Source organism: Tamandua tetradactyla, chromosome 14 (genome assembly GCF_023851605.1).
Source record: "Tamandua tetradactyla isolate mTamTet1 chromosome 14, mTamTet1.pri, whole genome shotgun sequence".
NCBI lineage: Eukaryota > Metazoa > Chordata > Mammalia > Pilosa > Myrmecophagidae > Tamandua > Tamandua tetradactyla.
The window spans coordinates 32,950,095-32,959,231 of record NC_135340.1 but is presented as its reverse complement, the minus strand read 5'-3'; the positions used below and the strand labels follow the sequence as shown (position 1 = coordinate 32,959,231).

General features: G+C 36.9%; 1 pseudogene; it reads right to left on the bottom strand.

Annotated features, from left to right (window-relative positions):
* Nucleotides 1-2,096: 2,096 nt before the first annotated feature.
* LOC143655291 (uncharacterized) lies at nt 2,097-5,710 on the bottom strand (annotated as a pseudogene).
* Nucleotides 5,711-9,137: the final 3,427 nt, after the last annotated feature.

The window sequence follows — 9,137 nt, the reverse complement described above, 5'->3', positions numbered from 1 at the left end:
TTCACTGTGCTGGGGAGACATTGACGCTGTGTCCTAGCCAGAGAGAAGAAATCTTGGTAAACACCCTGGGCGTTGAAACTTTCTTCAACTGATCACCAAAAAGACCATGTTACCATACCATAGCAGTAAGGAACACATTCTAGGAGTAAGGGTTATATGTTAAGACAAAGGAAAAAATGAAGAAAAAGGAAAAAAGGAAGGAAGGAAGGAAAGGAGGATGTTAAGAAGGAAGGAAAGAAGGAAGTTAAGAAGGAAGGAAGGAAAGAAGGAAATTAGGAAGGAAGGAAGGAAGAAACCTGCCCTAACAGGTTTAAGATTCCATAAAACCAAAGTTAACTCTTTGTAGAGGAAGAAAAAATAATCCAGAAAAAAATTATTCAAAAAATACCTTCATTGTCTACTATTCAACAGAATAAATTACTAAAAGTATGATGAAGCAGGAATAAAGCCCAAAAATCAAGAGAAAAAATAATGAATAGATGCAGATCAATGGATGACTCATGTTCTGCAGTTAGCACATAGTATTTTGAAATAACTGTCATTAATATGCTAAAGAAAATTGAGGAAAAGATTAACAAAATGAATTAAAATTATCAAAAGAAAATTATTTCAATAGTATATTCCAACAGTACTTCAGAAGAAAATTAATATCCATTTAAAAAATTACATGGCTACTCTAGAATTATAAAATCTAGTATCTGAAATTAAGTATCCATTGAATGGGTTTAATAATAGACTGAAATGGAAACACAGGATTAGTCAAGACCAGTCTACATGTAATTCCATGCATGAAATAAATGAAAAATTAATAATAAAAACAGATCAAGACATACAAAATGGCATGAAACTATTGAAAAGATCTAACATATGTACAGGAGAGAGAAAATGAGATTGAAGAAATATTTGAAGAAAGAATAACTGAGAATTTCCCGATTTTGTGAAAGACATCACCTCACTCAAGAAACTCAGCAAGCTCTAAACAAGATAAATGCAAAACAAAGCAAACACAACACAAAAATAGGAACATGCTTACACATATAGTAAAGCTGCTGAAAACCAAGGAGAAAGAAAAAAATACCTTCAAAATTAGCCACGCTTTGGTTTTTAAAACAGTCAATTACATTTCTATCAAGTTTCTTTCCAGTGATGTGAAGTCAGCCAATCAAGCACATCTGCAGAAGCTAGGGAGCGTTCCAGCCACAGGTTTGGGGGCATCTTGTGGAAGCTGGGACCACAGAAACAGATGACTCTGGGACTGGGCTGGGGGACCATGATATGCAAAACTCACTTCACTTCATATTTTAACACGGGCAAGAGAACAACACGGATTTCTCATGACTGTAAACCATCAGATAAAGAAAAGAGTTACACTATCAGCTGGGATGATTGATTTTGACCAAGAGAAGTATATTGCTGCCCCATAATGGAAGCAAGGAAAACTATACCCTGAGCACCTCTTAGCACTACCATGATCTGTGATAAAAGTTAATGGAAAACAGGGCAGTGCAAGGGTAGCTCAGTTGCAGAATTCTCCCCTGACATGCCAGAGACCCAGGTTTGATTCCCAGAGCCTGCATATGCAAAAAAAAAAAAAAGTTGATGGAAAACAAACAACAACCCAATATAGACAGAACTGCTCTAGGCACAGACCTTTGGAATATCACCCCACCCAGCAAGGAATAGGTCCTGTATTGTTCTTATTTCTCTCAGGCTGGTTCTCTTTAATGGCAACAGTCAATTACACAGATTTTCTCTCTCCCAAACTTTTTCAACACTCCAAAGAGTACTCCCAGCAGTTTTGCCAGTATCCCCACAATGCAGACACAGTCATGGTTGGTCAAGCCTAAAAGGAACTAATGCAAAGGTCAAGTCGTTCCATTTTCTACCAAGAAGAAAAAAGAGTGTATTACATGAATTTGGGCTGATATAGCATGACACACACATGAGGAAAGAAAAAATGCCAAAGAAATTCAATTTGGATTGCATATTTGCTGAGCATAAGAGCCTGAGGAGTGCCAAGATAAGGCTCATAAGGGGTGAGCAGTAGGCATGATAACTGAGGAAGACATCACAGTGGGAGGAATATTCTGAAAGGCTCATACTATTTGGACAGGGAAGAAGGTATTCCTGAAATGGGAAGTAGTATGAGCAAAGGCCAAGAGGTAGGAATGGGCACAGCATTGGAAAGTTCAGTGAAAGTGTGGCCAAAGCTTGAGAAGAGCATAAACCCTGGAGAGGAATAGGAGATAAAGCTAGAGAGGGACACTGGGGAATGATCAGGGATAGCCTAAGACCCTTGATGGGCTTCTTCTCCACAGAGGACAATTCCTAATGTTGGACAAATCCTCCATACCTTTTGAAGGCTTTCCCACACACCTTACATTCATAATGTTTATACCTGGTGTGAACCCTCTGATACTGAATGGAGGCTGTTTCTGAGTGCATATCTTGCCACACTTCTTACATTGGTAGGGTTTCTTTCCAGAATAAATTTTCTCATGAACAATAAAAAGCAACTCACAACTAAAAAGCATTTCAACATTCCTTACATGTACAGTTTCTCTCCGATGCTGAAGGTAGGCTGCATTCCTGAGGAAAGCCTTTCCACACTCTTTACACTTATAGTGTTTCTCTCCAGTATGTATACTTTGATGTTGAGTCAAGGCTGTGTTGGAGCTTAAACCTTTGTCACACTCCTTACATTCATAGAGCCTGTTTCCAATGTAATTGTTCTCATGTACATTATAACCAGAGCTGGACTTGAAAGTTTTGCCACATTCTATATACTTGAAGAACTTTTCCCCAGGATGACTTATCTGATGTTGAATAAGTTTAGAGCTTTATCCAAAGATTTTCCCACATTCTTTATGTTCATAGGGTTTCATCCCACTGGGAAGTATCAGATTTGGATTTGGACTGAAAGTTTGCCTTGTTGGCTTGCTTTTAAAATCAAAGTGCAGGGCAAGCAACGGTGGCACAGTGGCAGAGTTCTTGCCTGCTGTGCCAGAGACCCAGGTTTGATTCCCGTACCTGTCCATGTAAAAAAAAAAAATCAAAGTGCAAAGAAACATTCTGGAGGAGTCCTCTTACTGGCTTTCCATGCAATTCTGTTTCTTCAGATTTTTCCTGCTTTATACTTGACCCTTCATTCTTCATTCAGGACTCATTGCCTGGATAGATGCTTTTCAAAGCCTCTGCTTCCCAGGGATCCAGCCTCAAGTTGGTAGATCAGAACAGGTTTGGGGAATGGAAATACCTGGGAAGCCAAGTTTGCATAATTCTCCAGCATCACCACCATGTATAGAACGCTCTGCACAGGGTCCAGGGCAGCCACTGATTCCAGATGAAGTACACAGCCACATCCTCAAAGGTCACTGGCTCCTGAAGCCAAGTTGTTTGGAGTGTGGCTGATGTCCTCTGGTTTTATACACTGTGGTTGTGGTTTTATATAACAGTTTTATACACTGTTGTCTGTGTTTGAAAAATAAGAACCTTAGAAGTCAGCATGAAGAACTCACTGAGACCCATGCTCTCCCTCTCAGAACGCCTATGAAGCTGATAACTCATGTTGGCACTTTTGTTCTTAGGGACTTAACTGCTGTTAAGAGCCTGGACCTCAGGTTTGGTCAGCTTTTGTGACAACCCCCATGCAGAATCCCTAGAGTTGGGTGGCACAGCTGTCTCCATATGGGATGTTGGTTTGATTGGGGGAGGGTTGTGGCAAATTGTCAGAGCCTATCCACACTCATATTTGCATTTGACCTGAGCCACTAGATGTGTTTAAAGAAGTTTCACTTCCCTAATAAATACTGCTTAGTTATACTTTCATGAGCATTTGGGGGGTATGGAATATCTTTGATAACACTACTATAATCCCAGAATTATAATGTATCCTAAAAATGTTCATCAAATTATATTGCAAATAATCTCTTTATCTTCTTGAAGAGAATTTTTTCATTAGCAGAATGTTATTCCTGGTATGTTTCCTTTCATAATATTTCATGGAAACACAGGAGACCCACAAACCGCATCATTTCCTTCTCTCTGCTTTCCTTTCCAACTTATGTTAGTAAATGCATTTTTTCCTGAAGGCTTTGTTTTTCTGAGCATGCTATGAGATAGGAGCTTTATGATATGAATTTGGCCTTTCATAGTTGTGAAAGGAGCTAAGAAAGTGAAGATATATGAGTAGTTGGAGAGTCAGAGAAGGAATCCCTAACCAGTCAGCCTAAAAAAAAAAGAATGTTCAGCTACTTACTATGATTTGAAGGGAAAGTTCACGAAAAAGTATAGGGAAACTGTTGCCTCTGTACAGCTACTATCTCCATGGGTCCTTTGCCAGGAATGTGGTAATAGTTGGTCAATAAGTTTAATATTCTGGAAGAAGTATTAAACATAGGAGGAGTAAAGCAAGGACAGGCTGAATCCTACTGGATGTTTCCGAGTCTATCACATCAGACATGGCAACCTTCAGAAAACAATGGTTGCTATTTCATTTCTGCTTTCCATGGCTCAATCCAGTTCCTCTATGGCCAATTCTAACCTGGTACTATACAAAGAAGGGAATTCAGAGAAACTTGGTTCCCAGCTTAACGAGATACTAACCACCATCATCCACTCTTGTCAACTTCGCAGTGAATCGTATCTCATTTAATCATATTTAACTTCTAAGAAAATCGTAAAATCGTGCTTCTGCTTATCATGATGCAATTATCTTGGATAAATTGAAAGCATGTTCCCATTTCCCCAAAACAAAATAAAGAGTCCCAAATGTCATTTCATACATCTTTTGGCCAAGTTAATTCTTTTCTAAATTGAATTTTGATATCCTTTACCTTTAACGCTGAGATATAAGGATAACCACTAAAAATATATCTTATTTTAGAGAACAGGAGAATGGGAATGGGAAGTAAAGAAAGAAAAATAATAATTTCTCGGTAGAGAAATGGAATAAGCTTTCAATAACGGAAGTTCGCAATTAATGAAGATTATTGTTTAGTGAACCAGTGGCTAGGTAGTATCTTAATACAATTGAAGTTGTATTGCCCTTGGCATGAATCATTGAAGCTCTTACACATCTATGCAAATATCATGTGAAATCACCAGTAAAAAATAATGATACTCATGCATTGTAACAATGATAGCAGTCATTTACATGAGTAGTAATGATCATGTAAAATCTCATCTTTAAACATAAAGGAGATTTTTTTTTCTATAGTTTTTCTCTCCATGCCCAGCTGTTTCTTCTTTCTTTGGAGGGGTGGTACAAGAAGCAGATGCTATTTTTATTTTACTTTTGAACAACATTTTTATTTTATAATAGATTTAGATTTACAGAAAAGTTGTAAAGGTACTACAGAGAGTTTCCATATGCCCTGAGCCCAGTTTATGCTTTTATTAACATCTTACATTGGTATGATGTATTTGTCACAGTTAATGAATCAGTATTGATGCATTATTTTTCATTGAAGTCCATACTTGATTTGGAATAAAAAGCACCATCATGACATTTCATGGCATGCTTTGGGTAGTGATAGCCACTTTTTCCATTAATAAAATGGTCCCTGATGGAGAACTGAGCATTCAGTACATTTTATATGCTCATCCTTTACTTTTCTGGAGACTCAAAGCATTTGAAATCTTACCACCTCCAGAAAGGAGTCACCTGCTTGCATGTGGCTGACCCAGCATCGGTTCTTGTAACGATCATCACTCGCAGTAGAAAAAGGTTCCATTTCATTTTAATTGTTCCATGATATGATTTACAATCACTTTAAGGACACATGTTCATCAATATGAGGATCTCTCCCTGTTCCAGCATTAATATAACAGGAGGAGCAGAGCCCTGGGAACTTGGCTGAATACGAGACCTCTGTCTCTGACAGGACTCCAGGCCAGGTAAGCTGTGACTTCTCAGTTACCCATGCAGTGGAGTCCCTGCTCTCTCCTAGGGTGTCTAATGAACTATCCAAAGCCTCCATTTCTCCTGAGACAATTCTCAGAAGAGCACACCAGGGGTTTCACAGTGGATCTGGACCAGGATGGGACATCCTTCCACCTGCAGAAATGGCTGACTGAGGAAGAAAATTGGGCTGCATACTACTATGCTGTGAGGGGCACCATGCCAGGAACTTTAGGGAAAGCTGACATTGCAGGTATATTGCCATTTAACCTTTATATCTATCCAAAGACAGCAATCCAAAATACATTTCTTTTTTTCGAGGTACTGAAAAGTTAATTCACCACAGATTTAAAACTGTTAGCTATCAATTAGACACAATTACCCACATAGTTTGCTGAAAAAGCTTGTCCCAGCCCTTCTGCCAGTCAAACACATTTCGTGTACCGAGACAGCTGTGTCACCATTTCCGGCGATTCCTCATGGGGTTTGTGGTAAATAAGTATATAAATGAATCAGTGAAAATGTCTTCACTAGAAAGTCTGAATTACATGGGTTTAAAGGACATAATATTGGACATGAAAGACTTATCATATTCTCCAGAATTAGATGGCTAATGTGGACCTATGTGTTTTTAATTGAGGTATTGTCACTCCAAAGAATATTGGTTTCATTATTAAATGAAAATTCAAAACATTTCTTCCCATAATAAAATATACATTGATATACTTTATTCTGTATGTTTGTGTCTGTGTTCACAATAAAAATTATCGTGGTAATTTTGAAAATTATCCTCAGCTGCAACCACTAGTTGCCCTACTGATTTAGCATTAAAAGCGCAATTGATTCTTGTCTCTTCATATATATGGAGAAATACACTATGTAAGGACTAAGAATGAAGGCAAATAATATGTTGTCCTCTTGACAACTTCTGTTAACTTTCAAGATAATGGTCTCATGTTGTGTATAGATTTTACTGGATTTTGTCATTTTGTCCTCTGAAGATATAGAACACCTTAAATGATTTCCTCGAAGTTTCAAGAGATAATTCAAATCAGAATGATTCAATGGAGAAGATAAATTTTGTAGTCTTAATTTGTGCTTTTGAGAAAGGCACCTAGAATTTAAATCTCATTTAATTAACTTGCACCATTTACTTAACCAGAGAAAATATGACCATATCTCAAGACTGTGTTAGACTGTAATTACATTAAAAGCAAAGCTACAGAACTTCTGCGGTGATCTAAATTTGTAATCATTGTATTAAAAAGAACATCATACCCTTATGTGTCCCCAATAAACACCAATTCTCATTAATATTTAAAAATAAGCGGTCTACCTAATTATGCCAGTTGGCAAAGTACCAGTCCTGTGACCTAATATAGTTCTGTATATTTTTAGTTATCATTTGTTACTAAATATGTATTTAAAAATCTTTCCTTCACTTGTAATCTCTTATTCTATATTTTTACAGGGAAAAGATCTAATTGTGTGGAATTCCAGTGTAAAATACACCACAACTGATTGATCTATTTGCCTGTTGATGGACATTTGAGTTGATTCCAAGTTAAGCAGCATGAGTAAAGTCACTATGAATTTCTTGCATTTGTCTTTTGGTGAGCATAAGTGTTCATTCCTGTTGTGTATGAGTCAAAAGTAGAATTACTAGGTCATAAATAGGTGTATATTTACCTTTAATGAATTCTGCCAAAATTAATTCTGCCAAATATTTTCCAAAGTAGTTACACTGATTCAAATTTTGCCACCAATATATCAGAGTTCCACTTTTTCACCTCCTTGAAAGTCTATACCTGCTATTGTCAATCTTTTAAATTTTAGCCATTCCAATGTAATAATGTTATTTCATGGTTTTTATTTGCATTTTTCTCATAAATAATGATGAGGAGCACCTTTTCATGTGCTTATTGGCCATTTGATTAAACTTTTTTGGAAGAATTTGTTCAAGTTTTATGTTCACATTTTTTTAAATGCAATTTTGTTGAAATATGTTCACATACCATATATCACCCAAAGTATACAATCAATGGTTCACAGGATCATCATATAATTATGCATTCATCATCACCATCAATTTTTTAACATTTGCATTACTCAAAAAACAAAAATAAGAATAAAAATAAAAGTAAAAAAGAACACCCAAAACATCCCATACCTCTATCCCCCCAACTATTTATTTATTTTCTGTCTTTATTTTCTTACTAATCTGTCAGGGAGATTTACATTCCTGAGAGTCACATCCCATGTACAGGGAAAAGGCAATGGGTTCACCTAATGAGCTGGCTTAAAGAGAGAGGCCACATCTGAGCAATGAAAGAGTTTATCTGGGGGTGACTTTAAGACATAATTCTAAGTAGGCTTAGCTTCTCCTTTGCAGGAATAAGTTTCATAATGGCAAGCACCAAGATCAAGGACTTAGCCTATTAAATTGGTTGCCCCCAACGCTTGCAAGAATATCAGGTCTTCCCCAGGTAGAGAAGTTTAATATTTCCACATTTTTCCCCTGTCCCTTATGGGGATTTTGCAAACACTTCTTTATCTTCTGCCTAGATTACTCTGGGAAGTATCAGGGCATCACACTAACCTGTACAAACCAATAAGATATCACTCCCTATTCAAGGGTCCATGTAATTATGATATTTGAATAAACTGCTAATATTCACTTTTAATTGGTTTAGTGGTCTTATTGGTTCTTTGCAGTTATTTATATATTCTAGATGCAAATTCCTTTATATATATGCATTGGGGTATCTTCTCCAGTATGAAGTTTGCCCTTTCATTCTTTCTGTCCTCTCTAACTAGAAAAATGCACAAAAGACACGAACAAGTATTTCACTGAAGAGACTATACAGGTGGTAAATAATAATGTTCAACATCATTAGCCACTAGGAAAATGCAAATTAAAACCACTATGAAATATCCCAGCACACACCTTCCAAAATAGCGAAATTTTGGTGCAATGCTGGTGAAAATGTGAAGAAACTGGGTCATTTATACATTGCTGGTGTGAATATTAAAAGCTATCCTGGAAGCACACGACAATGTTTTACAAAAGTAAACATGTGCTTACCACACAACACAGCAATTGCACTCTTAGGCAATGTTCATTGCAGCTTTATTTATAATAGTAAAAAAAAACTATACACCAAATACTCTCCATCAGGCCAATGATTCATCAAACTATGGTATATTCATACCAATAAAAAAATGACTGTCCGTG